The 15,866-nt window shown below is 51.2% G+C and overlaps 1 protein-coding gene across 2 annotated transcripts in view; it reads left to right on the top strand.

Annotated features, from left to right (window-relative positions):
* ZRANB1 (zinc finger RANBP2-type containing 1) overlaps positions 1 to 15,866 on the top strand; it is a 125,333-nt gene that overhangs the window by 31,607 nt on the left and 77,860 nt on the right. Inside the window, exon 1 of one of the 2 annotated variants that reach the window (XM_051833527.2) lies at positions 4,152 to 4,565. The exons of the other annotated variant lie outside the window; for it this stretch is intronic. The gene's annotated coding sequence lies outside the window, so the exon portion shown is untranslated. Of the gene's footprint in view, positions 1 to 4,151; positions 4,566 to 15,866 lie in introns of those variants that run through there. 2 annotated transcript variants of the gene reach the window in all.

The following is a 15,866-nucleotide window of genomic DNA, read 5'->3' as shown; positions in this document are numbered from 1 at the left end:
GCAGGGCCCAAAGACCTGAGCCATCCTCCACTGCCTTCCCGGGCCACAGCAGAGAGCTGGACTAGAAAGGAGCAACCGGGACAGAATCCGGCGCCCCAACCAGACTAGAACCCGGGGTGCTGGTGCCACAGGCGGAGGATTAGCCTAGTGAGCCACGACGCCGGCCGATTCATTAAAATTAAAATGCATATATCCTTGGACTCAGCAACTTACGTGCTAGGAATCTTTCCTGAAGATCCACTCTGACCTGGGGGATGGTGCACATGCAGGGATAGTATTAGCAGCGCTGCCTGTGATATCGAAGATGGGAACCTGCACAGATGCGGGCCAGGCTCAGACTGGTTATTTGTTGTGGGCTAACCCAGAAGGAAGCAGGGGTAAGCAGTGACGTCAGAAATATTCCCCAAGGAGTGAGGCTCAGTGAGAAGTCAAGGTTTGCGCTGGTGTATTCAATGCTAACACTGGCTGCAATAACACCAAAAAGATGACACAAATGCACATGTGTACGCACACACACGCATGGTGTGCTTCTCTAAGCAGATACGGCAGAAACTTGAGTGGGAAGCAGACTGAGCAGGTGACGGGGTGAAATGAAAATTCATTGTTGGAATGGATTTTGTTTCCTGCCATGAACATGCAAAGTCTATTAAATTTATTTTTTAAGATTTATTTTATTTATTTGAAAGGCGGAGTGACAGAGAGACAGAGGGAGGAACACACGCACACACACACACACACACACACACACGGAAAGAGAAGTCTCTGTCCACTGAATCATTCCCTAAATGACTGCAACAGCCAGGCCAGTCCAGGTGGAAGTCAGGAGCCTGGAACTCCAGCCAGGTCTCCCACATGGGTGGCAGGGGCCTAAGCACTTGGGCCATCTGCTGCCTTCCCGGGCACATTAGCAGGGAGCTGGATTGGAAGTGGAGCAGCTGAGACTTGAACTGGCAGACAGACATGGGATGTCAGCACCACAGGTTGTGGCTTTAACCCACTATTCCACAATGCCAACCCCTAAAATGATTTTTTATTTTTTTATTTTATTTAGTAAATATAAATTTCCGAAGTACAGTTTATGGATTACAATGGCTTTCCCCCCCATAATTTCCCTCCCACTCGCACCCCTCCCATCTCCCGCTCCCTCTCCCATTCCATTCACATCAAGATTCATTTTCAATTATCTTTATATACAGAAGATCGATTTAGTATATATTAAGTAAAGATTTCATCAGTTTGCACCCACACAGAAACACAAAGTACAAAATACTGGATCAGAAGTGGAGCAGGTGGGACTAGAACCGGCGCCCATATGGGATGCCCACACTGTAGGCGGCAGCTTTACCCGCTACACCACAGTGCCAGTCCTAGCACTTCTTTATGGTGAGCCAGATTCACCAGGACACAGTCTTCTAGTAGAGAAGCCAATCAACGCTTGATGCAAAGCCTCATGCCCCAGCCTCCCACTGCTTCTACACGGCTGGGAATCAGGCTTCTACCCTCTGGGTCTCTAAGTCCTCCTGAATTTTCTATTTTCTTCACAAAGAATGAAATAAAATTATGTTCTGATTCTTCTATTCTTTTTTTTTTCTCTTAAATTATTTATTTGAAAGGCAAGGAGGCAGAGAGGGACACACACAGAGTGAGATCTCCCATTCGCTGCTTCACTCCCCAGTTGCCCGCAACAGCTGGAGTTGGGCCAGGTTCAAGCCAGGAGCCCAGAGCTCAATCAGGTTTCTCCTGTGGGTGGCAGGGACCCAGGCACTTGGGTCGTGGCTTGTTGCCTCCCAGTGTCTGCATTAGCAGGGAGCTGGAAAAGAGAGGCAGATCTAAGATTCAAACAAGGTACCCCAACATGGGGCATGGGCAATCCAAACGGCATCTTTTTAAGAAAAAATAGTTATTCATTTATTTATTTAAAAGGCAGAGTGAAAGTGAGAGATATCAATCTTCCATCTGTTGGTTCACTCCCCAAATAGTTGCAATGGCTGGGGCTGGGCCAGGCCAAAGCCAGGAGCAAGGGGCTTCTTCCAGGTCTTCCACGTGGGTATAGGGACCCAAGCACTTGGGCCATCCTCAGCTGCCTTCCCAGGTCATTAACAGAGAGCTGGATTGGAAGTGAAGCAACCAGAATTCGAACGGGTGCCCATATGGGATCCCAGTGTCCCAGGCAGCAGCTAACCCGGTGCACTACAATGCCGGCTCCGCGAAGCGGAATCCTAACTGCTGCACCCAGCGCCCTCTCTGTGTCTGTGTTCTTACATGGCAAAGCTAGCACAGTCAGGAAATCTAAAGTGGGCCCCTGTAAAATGTTATTCCCACCTCTACTAAATTTCTCATGTTCTTACTTCAAAAATTCATTTTAAGAATGTTAAAAATTCTTGCTTATTCTTCATAACAATTGCACACGATTTCATTGGAAGGAAGATATGCTACTGCCGTATCTGTTATCTGAAGAGCAATGCTGGCCGGCGCTGCGGCTCACTAGGCTAATCCTCCACCTAGTGGCGCCGGCACACGGGGTTCTAGTCCCGGTCGGGGCGCCGGATTCTGTCCCGGTTGCCCCTCTTCCAGGCCAGCTCTCTGCTGTGGCCAGGGAGTGCAGTGGAGGATGGCCCAAGTGCTTGGGCCCTGCACCCCATGGGAGACCGGGATAAGTACCTGGCTCCTGCCATCGGATCAGGGCGGTGCGCCGGCCGCAGCGCGCCGGCCGCGGCGGCCATTGGAGGGTGAACCAACGGCAAGGGAGGACCTTTCTCTCTGTCTCTCTCTCTCTCTCACTGTCCACTCTGCCTTTCAAAAAAAAAAAAAAAAAAAAAAAAAAAAAGAGCAATGCTAATGTGGGTCTCAAAAAAATGGAGTGCCAGGGCAAGTTCTGTGGCACAGTAGGTTAATCCTCTGCCTGTAGTTCCGGCATCCCATATGGGCGCTGGTTCTAGCCCCAGCTGTTCCTCTTCCTATCCAGTTCTCTGCTGATGGCCTGGGAAAGCAGTAGAAGATGACCCAGGTGCTTGGGTCCCTTGCACCTGGGAGGGTGGAGGGAGACCCGGAGGGGGCTCCTGGCTCCTGGCTTTGGATCGGCCCAGATCGGCCCAGTTCTGGCCATTGTGGCCATTTGGGGAGTGAGCCAGCAGATGGAAGACTTTTCTCTCTGTCACTCCCTCTCACTGTCTGTAACTCACCTGTCAAATAAATAAATAAAATCTTTAAAAAAAATTGGAGTGCCTGCTGTGTACTAGGCCTGAAGAGTGCTACTTAGTGAGTCGTCAGCTCCAAGATCGCCTCCCCTGCCCCTCCATGGGCATCCCCCAAGGTCGTTTACAGCCACGCCTCCAGTCCTGCTGGACCTGTGGAACAGGTCTCCTGCTCAGCCCTGCCTACTGGGCTCTTCCACCCTTTCCTGCTGGGAACAGAATTCTGGGGCTGGTGATCACGTAGTCACTGGCACTTCAGTGCAATCTCAGGTTGCTGGCCTAGTGTGCAGCCATTAAAACAGCTTCAACAATGACAATGAAACAAAGCCACTGCTGTGATGAGGCAGTGAAGTGACCCCCAGCAGTGGTTGAAATGTGGTCTCATTTGCTTATGTAACTTTCTGTCTAGGAAGAGAGGTCAGTGACAAGGGTCCCCCCATTCTAGAGAAAGGAAGAGGACTCATAACAGCAGCAACAGGAGAGAGAGAGAGAGAGAGAGAGACAGACAGACAGACAGACAGACTAGTTCTGCAGGCTTGCCCTGACTCCTAACCTCAGCCCATATGAAAGGGGCTGGGGCTGGCGTTGGACAAGTGGGACAGTGAGCAGCGGGTGCTGTGTGTCTCCCCATAGCTCCCCTCTTCAAGCCAAGAGAAGGAGGCATTAACCAGATCCTCCCCTCCCCCAAGAGAGTAGGGCACTTGCCAGGAGGGAAGACAGCCAGTTCCCGCCTCAGAATTGCAGAGATCCCCAGCGGTGCGCTAGTGATGAGCCCAGAGCCAGCCCTGAGGAGTGGGGGGCAGCGGCATGGGAGCTGGGGCCCAGGGAGAGGTCAGCCTGACAGTGCCTCAGCTGCATCAGGGGCCTGTGTGATGTCAGGGGTGGTGCTGGCACAGTGGGTGGGTCTCTAGTCACCCCAAGAGAGAGTCACCAGCCACCACCCAGACGTCTGCCGTCACAGAGGGCATTTCAGCACAGGCCAAGTGGAAAGGTGTCTTCACTCCTCTCCTGCCCCCGCCTCCTCTCTGGCCCAAGCCTGGAGGAGTCACAGGCGGCTGTTAGCCAGTCGGGGAGCAGCTGGGATGCGCACGTTTGGGAAGAGGGACCTCGCCCCTTGGCTTGCTTTGAGGAACGCGGAGAAGTTTGAACTGGCAGTGCAGCTGCAGCTTTGATTTGAATCAGGCCATCTTCTTTATTACCTAAAATGAAGACTGCTAGCCAGCACCTGGAAGCCACTGGACAGGTGTGGCCCTGTGGGGAATGTCTTCCGGGAGGGTCAGCAGAGGAGCTTTGCAAAGCAGCAGTGGGAGGAAGAACAGCCGGTTCCTGACCGCCCACATCAGGCCTCTGCAAGAAATGGTTGCGCTTACTGTAAGTAAAGAGGGTGCCAGAACTGGACAAGGACTCTAAGAGTCTCCAGGGCAAGGGTTGAGTCTGCTGCGTGGGGAGGACACACGTGATAGTGTTTGTCAATACATGGAAAGAAACAAGCGTGGCAGGCCTGGTACGGGACCACTAATGATAAGTTTTCCTGGGAGTGAGTGTTTGGGGCAGTGGTTAAGATCACACTGTGGATGCCTGCATCCCATACCAGAGTGTCTGGTCTGAGTCCCAGATACTCTGCTTCTGATCCAGCTTCCTGCTCATGCATGTCCTGGGAGAGAGTAGGTGATGGCTCAAATATTTGAGTCCCTGCCAGCCATGTGGGAGACACAAATTCAGTTCCTGGCCCCTGTGTTTGGCCTGACCCAACGCCTTCTGTTCCAGGCATTTGGGGAGTGAATCAGCAGATAAGAGCTTTCCCTGTCTGTCTCTCTGCCTCTAGTTTTTGTTTGTTTGTTTGTTTGTTTTTGTTTTAAGATTCTATTGATTTATTTGAGAGGTAGAGTTACAGACAGAGAGAGGGAGAGACAGACAGAAAAGTTCTCCATCTGTTGGTTTACTTCCCAAATGGTCACAGTGGCCACAGCTGAGCTGATCCAAAGCCAGGAGCCAGGATCTTCATCCAGGCTTTCCACATGGGTGCAGGGCCTCAAGGACTTGGGCCATCTTCTACTGCTTTCCCAGGCCATAGCAGGGAGCAGGATAGGAAGTGGTGCAGCTGGGACCCAAACCAGCGTCCACGTGGGATGCTGGTGCTGCAGGTGGAGGATTAGCATGCTGCCCCACAGTGCTGGCCCCTCTTTCTTCATTTTTTAAAAAAGATTATTTTTATGTATTTGAAAGAGTGACACAGAGAGAGAGGGGGAGAGACAGATACCTTCCATCTGCTGCTCACTCTTCAAATGGCAGAAACAACCTGGGCCAAGCTGAAACCAGGAGCCAGGAACTCCATCCTGATTTCCCACATGCGTGTCAGTGACCCAAGCACTTGGGCCGTCTTCGGCTGCCTTCTTCAGGCACATTAGCAGGAAGCTGGATCAGAAGTGGAGCAGCTGGGACTTGACCCAGAACTCCAATATGTGGTGCCGGCATCGCAGGTGGTGACTTCCCCCCACTGCGCCATAATTCTGGCCCCTTTCTGCCTCTTAAATAAATAAATTAAGTTAAAATACTTAAGAAGAAGGCAAGTTTTACTGAAATGGCACCAACCTTTGTTTCTACGTTTTGTCTAGAGAAACTAATTTCAATCAAATTAGCTTAAAGAATTAATTGTTAGCCGGCGCCGTGGCTCAATAGGCTAATCCTCCACCTTGCGGCGCCGGCACACCGGGTTCTAGTCCCGGTTGGGGCGCCGGATTCTGTCCCGGTTGCCCCTCTTCCAGGCCAGCTCTCTGCTATGGCCAGGGAGTGCAGTGGAGGATGGCCCAGGTGCTTGGGCCCTGCACCCCATGGGAGACCAGGAAAAGCACCTGGCTCCTGGCTCCTGCCAGGATCAGCGCGGTGCGCCGGCTGCAGCGGCGGCCATTGGAGGGTGAACCAACGGCAAAGGAAGACCTTTCTCTCTGTCTCTCTCTCTCACTGTCCACTCTGCCTGTCAAAAAAAAAAAAAAAAAAAGAAAAAGAAAAAAAAAAAAGAATTAATTGTTGTATAAAATCTGAAATCACAAGTCTAGTTATGCATTACTTGTTTCTTTTCCTTTTTTTTTATTATTTTTTGACAGGCAGAGTGGACAGTGAGAGAGAGAGAGACAGAGAGAAAGGTCTTCCTTTTGCCGTTGGCTCACCCTCCAATGGCTGCCGCGGCCAGCGCACCGCGCTGATCCAATAGCAGGAGCCAGGTGCTTCTCCTGGTCTCCCATGGGGTGCAGGGCCCAAGCACTTGGGCCATCCTCCACTGCACTCCCGGGCCACAGCAGAGAGCTGGCCTGGAAGAGGGGCAACCGGGATAGAATCCGGCACTCCGACCGGGACTAGAACCCGGTGTGCTGGCGCCACAAGGCGGAGGATTAGCCTAGTGAGCCGCGGCGCTGGCCTCTTTCTTTTCTTAAAAAAAATATTTCTCGGGCCAACATCGTGGTATAACATTGTGGTTAAGCCACTGCCTGCAGCACCACCTTCCCATGTGGGTGACGGTTCTAGTCCTGGCTGCTCCACTTCCCATCCAGCTCCCTGCTAATGTAACTGGGAAAGCAGTGGAAGATGGCCCAAGTCTACTACCCATGTGGGAGACCTGGGTGGAACTTCCAGCTCCTGGCTTCAGCCTGGCCCAGCCCCAGGCCTTGTAGCCATTTGGGGAGTGAACCAGTGATGGAAAACCTCTCTGCCAGTGCCGCGGCTCAATAGGCTAATCCTCTGCCTGCGGTGCCGGCACACCAGGTTCTAGTCCCAGTTGGGGTGCTGGATTCTGTCCTGGTTGCTCCTCTTCCAATCCAGCTCTCTGCTGTGGCCAGGGAGTGCAGTAGAGGACGGCCCAAGTACTTGGGCCCTGCACCCGCATGGGAGACCAGGAGAAGCACCTGGCTCCTGGCTTCGGATTGGCGTGATGCACTGGCCACAGCGGCCATTGGAGGGTGAACCAACGGTAAAGGAAGACCTTTCTCTCTGTCTCTCTCTCTCACTGTCCACTCTGCCTGTCAAAAAACAACAACAACGGGCCGGCGCCGTGGCTCAATAGGTTAATCCTCCACCTTGCGGCGCCGGCACACCGGGTTCTAGTCCCGGTCGGGGCGCCGGATTCTGTCCCGGTTGCCCCTCTTCCAGGCCAGCTCTCTGCTATGGCCAGGGAGTGCAGTGGAGGATGGCCCAGGTGCTTGGGCCCTGCACCCCATGGGAGACCAGGAAAAGCACCTGGATCCTGGCTCCTGCCATCGGATCAGCGCGGTGCGCCGGCTGCAGCGGCGGCCATTGGAGGGTGAACCAACGGCAAAAGGAAGACCTTTCTCTCTCTGTCTCTCTCTCTCACTGTCCACTCTGCCTGTCAAAAAAAAAAAAAAAAAAAAAAAGAAAACCTCTCTTTCTCTGTCTCTCTCCCTCTCTTCCTGTAACTCTGCCTTTCGAATAAATAAAATAAATCTTAAAAAAAAAGATTTATAGTATTCATCTGAAAGGCAGGATGATAGAGACAAAGAGAGAGGTCTTCCATCTGCTGGTTTACTACCCACATGGCCACAACAGTTAAATCTGGGGCCAGGCTGAAGCCAGGAACCTGGAGCTCCATCCAGGTCTCCTGCGTGGCTGACAGGAACCCAAGGACTTGGGTCATCTTCTGTTGCCCTCTCAGGTGCATCAGCAGGGAGCTTGATTGGAAGCAGAGCAGCTGGGACTCAAACCAGTGCTCATCTGGGATGCCAGCACCACAAGCGACGGCTAAGCCACTGCACCGCGACTCTGGCTCCATCCATTACTTATTTCTCTAGCAGATTTTCTTTCTTTCTTTCTTTCTTTCTTTTTTTTTTTTTTTTTTTTTTTTTTGCAAAGCCTTAACAGGAGAAGAAAGAACCTTTCCTGGGGGCTGGCGCTGTGGCGCAGTAGGTTAAACCTCCGCCTGCGATGCTGGCATCCCATATGGGCACCGGCCGGTTCTAGTCCTGGCTGCTCCTCTTCTGATCCAGCTCTCTGCTGTGGCCTGAGAAAGCAGTAGAAGGTGGCCCAAGTCCTTCGGCCCCTGCACCCGTGTGGGAGACCTGGAAGAAGCTCCTGGCTTCAAATCAGCCCAGTTCCAGCCACTGTGGCCATGTTGGGGATGAACCAGAGGATGGAAGACCTTTCTCTCTGTCTCCCCCTCTAAAATAAATAAAATCTTGGCTGGCGCCGCGGCTCGATAGGCTAATCCTCCACCTAGCGGCACTGGCACCCTGGGTTCTAGTTCCGGTTGGGGCGCTGGATTCTGTCCCGGTTGCCCCTCTTCCAGGCCAGCTCTCTGCTGTGGCCCGGGAGTGCAGTGGAGGATGGCCCAAGTGCTTGGGCCCTGCACCCCATGGGAGACCAGGAGAAGCACCTGGCTCCTGGCTCCTGCCATCGGATCAGTGCAGTGCACCGGCCGCAGCGCGCCGGCCGCGGCGGCCATTGGAGGGTGAACCAACGGCAAAAGGAAGACCTTTCTCTCTGTCTCTCTCTCTCACTGTCCACTCTGCCTGTCAAAATAAATAAATAAATAAATAAATAAATAAAATCTCAAAAAAAAAAAAAAAAGAACCTTACCTACCCAAATGCATTGGCTAAAATAATAAGAGTATTTCTCTAATTTTTCATATGTGAAATGCAGAGGTATACATTGCTAAATAGACCATTAATATTTCTAAATAAAAGCCAGGACACATATTTCAAATAATTTCCCAGGAAATGAAAATTCGATGATGAAGAATGGCCACAAGCAGATGAGCACAGGGCTTTCCAAATCCATTGCCAAACTCTGTTTATTAGAAGTTGTCATGTGTAAATAACTAGTACCATGAATTAGAGGAGAATGGTTCTCCATCTAAGCTTTCTTGACGGGTTTTCCTGTGTAGCAAAGCATTCAACAACTTTCCTGGAGACCAAAGGTCTGAGCTAAAATAGAGACAAATGCGTGGAGTGCTCTTTTGAAGGATAGCGAGCTGTCCTTCTCAGGCACTCCCCTAAACTCATCTTTCCTTGTAATCCCATTTGCTTCTCACAATAGCCCCACAAGGTGTCACCGGCTTGCACTGTCCTCATTACCTCAATAGCAACGTGACAGACGAGGAAAGTGCAGCTCGGAGATTCAGTGAGTTGCCTAAGAAAGTAGTTGCTGGTGCCACCAAACCATCTCAGGACTTCTTTGCTTTGTTTAATTTTTGTTTTTTATTTCTTTGAAGGGGTGGGGAGAAAGAGAGAGAGAGAGAGAGAAAGAGAGGTCTTCCACCCACTGGTTTGTTTTCAAATACCCGCAGTAGCAGAGGCTGAGCCAGGCTAAAGCCGGGAGCCCAGAACTCAAGGTGGGTGGACTGCATCACTTGAGCCATCGCTGCTGCCTCCCAGGTCTGCATTAGCAGGAATCTGGGTCAGAAGCAGAGCTGGGTTCAAATCCAGCTCCAATATGGGATTTGGGCCCCAAGCGGCATCTTCAGCCCCTCCCCCATCTCGGGAATTCTGATTCAAGATTCCATGTTGATTTCTGCAACATCCTGTGTCCGTGAGAATGTCCGGGGGGTTGGAAGTGGAAGTATTTACCAGATGACTCATTAGCATGTTTGCATGTTGATAAGGAATGTTTTAAAATAACAATTTAAAAATTTCAGTATAAGGATGTTCACTGCAGTATTGTTTATAATAGTGTTAAGGACTTGGTTTGTGTGAATGTATGCATTTATGTATGTGAACACATTCAATTATATACAGAAATGATAAATGTGAGTTTAAAATAGGACGATAAAACCACACAAACCAAGTCCAATTATGAGATACTCAAATTTTGTCTGTGTTTATCTCTGTTGGCTTGGAAATGAGTACTTTTTACTTTCTTCTTTTCTATATTTTCCAAGTATTTTGTTAATAATGATACTAGTTTTTTAAAGATCTTTTTTTTATTTGAAAGGGTTACAGAAAGAGAGAGAGAGAGAGAGATCTTCCATCCACTCTCTAAAGGTCGACAATGGGTGGGACGGGGCAGGACAAAGTCAGGAGCCAGGAGCCTCTTCCTGGTCTCCCATATGGGTGCAGGGGCCCAAAGACTTGGGCCACCTCCCACTGCTTTCCCAGGCCACAGCAGGGAGCTGGATCTGAAGCAGAACAGCTGGGATTCGAACTGGCTCCTCTGCGGGATGCCAGGCTGCAGGCCGTGGCTTCACCTTCCGTCCCACGGAAGGTGTACTACACTACCATTGTCTGTTTTTCTTCTAGAGAAGCAGCAGTCTGTCCAGTGGGCCCTGAGTGAGCAGGGAGTGATCTCTGGGAGGCCAGGGTTAGAAGGGCTTCTCATCTGAAAAGCAGGTTCCCAGGAAAATGGCACAGCAAACCAAAGCATCAATGATGGAAATAGGCTAGCAAGAGAGAGTCAATCCAGGTACAAGCTCAAAGAACCCAGGGATAGGGTGAGCCTTGCCTAGTGGTTAAGACACCACCAGGCTGCCTTGATTCAATTCCCAGCTCTAACTCCTGACTCCAGCTTCCTGCTAATGTGTTGAAGTGCATTCGTTCAGAGAGGAGGAGCGTGGAGGGGGCAAGAGGTGTGGAGTCACCACACAGACCCTGGGGAACCAGTGAAAGCAGGCCAGAGGTGAGCAGCCCGCAGACTCATTTATTTCAGTTTGTACAGCAGCTTAAATAGCCAAGGTAGCCAATCCAGTCAAGGGGCGGTCTATGCTCTAACCAGTCATAGCCTGTTGCCAGGCAGTTTCCAAAGCCATCCAATCACAGCCTGTTGCCAGGCAGCTCTGTTGTCATGTGGTTTCTGAAGCCATCCAATCAGAGCCTGTTGAGGGGCAGGTTCCATTGTCAGCGGCCATCTTGGAATGGCCTTCTCATAGGGTGAGTGTAAGTTAGTGGTTAAGACATCACCAGGGCCAGCGCCGCGGCTTGATAGGCTAATCCTCCGCCTGTGGCGCTGGCACTCTGGGTTCTAGTCCCTCTCGGAGCGCCGGATTCTGTCCCAGTTGCTCCTCTTCCAGTCCAGCTCTCTGCTGTGGCCAGGGAGTACAGTGGAGGATGGCCCAAGTCCTTGGGTCCCTGCACCCCTTGGGAGACCAGGAGAAGCACCTGGCTCCTGCCTTGGGATCAGCGTGGTGCTCCGGCCGCAGCAGCCATTGTGGGGTGAACCAACTGAAATGGAAGACCTTTCTCTCTGTCTCTCTCTCTCTCACTGTCCACTCTGCCTGTCAAAAAAAAAAAAAAAAAAAAAGACACTACCAGGCTGCCTTGATTCAATTCCCAGCTCCAACTCCTGACTCCAGCTCCCTGCTAATGCAGACCCTGGGGAGCAGCAGGGATGGCTCAAGTAGTTGGGTTCCTGCCACCCACCCAGGAGACCTGGGTTGAGCTCCCGGCTCCTGGCTTTGTTCTACCCTAGTCCCAGCCATTGCAGGCCTTTTGGGGAGTGAACCAGCTGCCTCCCAGGGTGTACATTAGCAGGGATGCTGAAATCAGAAGAGGAACTGAGATTTCACTTATTTGAAAGAGAGAGAGAGGGAGAGAGAGAGGGAGAGATCTTCCATCTACTGGGTCCCTCTTCAGATGGCTGCAACAGCTAGGGCTGAGCCAGGACAACGCCAACAGGAGGGAACTGCGTTTGGATCGCCCACATAAGGAAAGGGGCCCAAACACTTGGACACTTTCCATTGCTTTTCCCAGACCATTAGCAGGGAGCTGGATCGGAAGTGGAGCAGCTGAGCGACAAGCTGGCGCCCACAGGAGGTGCCAGCATAGCAGGTGGCAGCTATATCTGCTACACCACAGCGCCAGCCCAGCATCTGCAATTTCAGCCCAGGCATTCTGATAGAGGAGGTGGGATGTGGGTCGCAGGTCTCCCAAGTGATGTCTTATGCACTGTGCTGCACACCTACCCCCAGGCTCCACCTTTTCCGTTGTCGGAGATACTGGCGTTTGTTCATCATCCAGCAATGCTCCGTTCCTTGGTCCCTTTCATTTCTGTGCCAGTAACTTTACTTCAATTTAGCCACGGTTCTGGATGAAGGTTCAATGACAGCAGTGTGAACCTTAGGTGCTGACTCATCACTGGAAAACCAACCAGATCTCGGCATTTTCGGGACGTCTTCATCAAAACTCAGGAAAAAAAAATTCTCCAGTGAGACACAGTTCTTTCACACTCTTACACAGTTCCTAGCAGCCTGCTGTGCGTGATCTAATGAGTGAGTAGTAATTTTTGCTGATTGAAGGTGAGCAGGGAAAGAACTTGGGCAGAATTCTGTGTAGTGTGCTGGAGTTATGCAGCCATGTTCCGTGAGGGGGTTGTTCCTCTGTTGTCTCCCGCACGTTCCTAGCACGTAATCGGAAACCCGTGTGGAGCGGCTTACTGAGGTTTTGATACAGCTCTTGCGATGTAAAAACGCCACGTGCTTTCCCTTTTCCATGTTTCGATCTCTCTTACTGATGGTCGTGGATTAAAACCAAATTCTAAAGCGCCTTTCACAAAGCACAGAGCAGAGCAGCAATCCGGAGAGGGGACCTACTTTGATTAAGGTTAAACAGTGGAGAAAGCCATTGCTGTTGGTGTAGATTTTGCATTTTTCCTGTAGGAAAATTTACATGGAAACAAGATTTTAGACCTGGGAGTGATTGTAGCAATCAAAGCCACTGTCATTTCAGAGACACGTGGTTATTCATATTTTCGGTATTTTTATGTACAGGCATAACTAATCAGGTGCGGATTTCCACATGGTAATGGTGAAATGCACACTCGAGGGGGACTTCCTGGAGCTGCCAGGCAGCCTCCTGCGTGGGGAGTGTACAAGCCCTGCGCAGATGTAAGTTCTTAGTGTATTATCCACTAAGCAGATTATCAAGCACAGATTCTATTTGACCTCCAATCCTGCCAAGCAACAGAAGGCCATCCCTGCGGGCTGCTTCTGGGAGGGAGCAGGGGCCGTTTGCTCAGCGAGTGCAGGCGGGTTGCTGCTCTCCGACGACCCAGGCTCCATAGCTGTCTTGAAACCACCTTTGCCTTTTTATCTGCCCTGCCCCGGTGACTCTGCAGGAATCTCTCTCTCCCATACCCAGGAAAAATCCTGCCCCACGCTTTTCGCTTGCTTGAGTTTGATTCTCAGAAATATGGAAATATTTATGGATGAAATGATAGGAAGTCTGGGATTTACTTCAAATAATACAGAAAGTGGAGAAGCAGATGGGGATAAATTGGAACCAGATTGGCCATGAGTTGATCATTGTTGAAGCTGGGCGAAGGGACATGGAGCTCATTATGAGTCTAACGTTGCGGTGAGCATCCCTGTACCCAGACAGCAATTTCTCCAAGCCCAGAGGAGGAACTGATGGGCTTAGGCACACTTGGAATTTCATTAGAGTCTATCAAATCGCTCTCCCAGGGGTCTGTGCAAATCGACCCTCCCATCAGTCATGCGTCTCCCCAGAACTTGAGACTTTTATCCACCTGATTTTAAGAAGTGGTACGTTGCCTCTTTGTTTTCACCTGCATTATCCCCAGCCCTGGCAAGTCTCAGCATCTTTTCACACTGCTGGTTATTCAGGTTCCTGTTCCTGTGAGTTATGTTTCTATTGAAATCACCCTGAGTCGTTTCTTTCCTCTTCTCGCCAAGCGGTAGGGTGCAGCACTGTGAGTAAATCTTTCTTGCATCAACTTACAGGAGTCAATTATTAAAATTTCAAGAATTTGGCCAGCTGATTAGCAAATATCAATAGTTCACAAACCAGCCCCCAGGGAGTATTTCAACATAGCAATAAGCAAACACTACACGTCGGGGCTCCTGACCCTGGAGAGCTGATGGGTAAACATTGCCCAGGACACCGCTGCTCCGGCCTGGCAAGCCAGACACAGCCTGGCCCAGAAGAGCGTCAGGGTGACGGAGGTGCTGGGGCGGGAGGGGCTCCAGGCTTTCTCACGTAGACCAGCACAGCCTTCCCTGCTCGTGTCCTGAGCTCGCGATGGCCACGCAGCACTGGTGTGGAGAGGGCTGCAGCTCAGAACCCCTCAGAGGCCACCCTGCTCCGGCAGCAAGGCTGGGTAGGACCGCACACAGGCCCTGCCGCGTCTTCTGTCCCTTTGTCCCTTTCGTTTCTGTGTCAGGCAAGGCCAGACGTGAAAATGGGGGGCTCCTTGTTCAAAAACAGGAACCAGCCTTTCTCCTTTTCTGGCCTGTGATCTCTCTCCAGCAGCCCATGGGATTTTTTGTATGATGCTTACCGTCATGTTCTCTTGCTCGCTGCAACGCTCTCTACGCTCCCCATTCTTTCATTGCTCAATGAGGCTCCTCCCTACAAACGCAAAGGCAAGGCACAGGCTCTCGCACAGCAGTGAGGAATGCCTGGCATGTCTCTGTTCCATATTGGAGAGCCCGGTCTGAGTCCTGGCTCCACTGGTGATCCAGTTTTCTGCTTGTGCCTATCCTGGGAAGGCAGCAGCTGAAGGCTCGGGTACCTGGGTCCTTGCCACCCACATAGGAGACCTGGATCGAGTTCCAGGCTCCTGGCTTTGGCTGGGCCTAGCCATGACTGTTGCAGGCATTTGAGAAATGAATCAGTGGATGGAAGATCTCTCCCTGTCTGTTTCTCTAAGTGTCACCATCTCGTCTCTCTGTCTCTAAAATAAAAATAGGCCGGCGCCGTGGCTCAATAGGCTAATCCTCTACCTAGCGGCGCCGGCACCCCCGGTTCTAGTCCCGGTCGGGGTGCCGGATTCTGTCCCGGTTGCCCCTCTTCCAGTCCAGCTCTCTGCTGTGGCCCGGGAGTGCAGTGGAGGATGGCCCAAGTGCTTGGGCCCTGCACCCCATGGGAGACCAGGAGAAGCACCTGGCTCCTGGCTTCGGATTGGCGCAGTGCTGGCAGTAGCAGTCATTTATGGGGTGAACCAATGAAAGGAAGACCTTTCTGTCTTTCTCACTGTCGAACTCTGCCTGTAAAATATATATATATATAATATATAATAAAATGAAAATAAATAAAAATGTAAACAATTCGTATAAAAGGCAAAGTTGAGTGTTTAACAACTGTCAGGCTGAAGAATGAGGAAGAAGCGTGAGCAATCTCTCCACACCAGGAAGTGGAGCACCATTCTGTCAGGCTATGCTCCAGACAACAGTGTCTTCCTCACGTGTGTGGCCCAGGTACGGCAGCCCTGGTGTGACTGCACCCTGAGGGCCCCAAGGCACCATCAGTGTCAGCTCCCAGCTTTCCGTGCTACCTACCGTCCTGGTTCAGGATAGCCACGGGGCTCCAGCCATCACATCCATAGGCCATAAAGGAAGATGGGCGGGGGTGTAGATGGCCCATTTTTGCCCTTTGAAAGAAAATTTTCATAAAATCCTTTATAATAACATCTTTTAAAAGGATGTATTATTTATTTGAAATTCAGAATCACAAAGAAAGGAGGACAGACAGAGATCTTCTATCCACTGGTTCACTCCCCAAGAGGCCACAATGGACAGGGTGGAGCCAGGCTGAAGCCAGGAGCCAGGAGCGTCATCTGGGTGTCCATGTGGGTGCAGAGGCCCAGGTACTTGGCCATCTTCCACTGTTTCCCCAGGGCATTAACAGGGAGCTGTATCAGAAGTGGGGGCGGTGGGGGCAGGAGCTGGCACCCCTGTGGGATGCTGGCATTGCAGGTGAGAGCCTTACCCACTACGC

This window comes from Oryctolagus cuniculus, chromosome 15 (genome assembly GCF_964237555.1).
Source record: "Oryctolagus cuniculus chromosome 15, mOryCun1.1, whole genome shotgun sequence".
Taxonomy (NCBI): domain Eukaryota; kingdom Metazoa; phylum Chordata; class Mammalia; order Lagomorpha; family Leporidae; genus Oryctolagus; species Oryctolagus cuniculus.
Note: the sequence above shows the minus strand (reverse complement) of the source record. Positions and strands in the feature narration are given on the sequence as shown.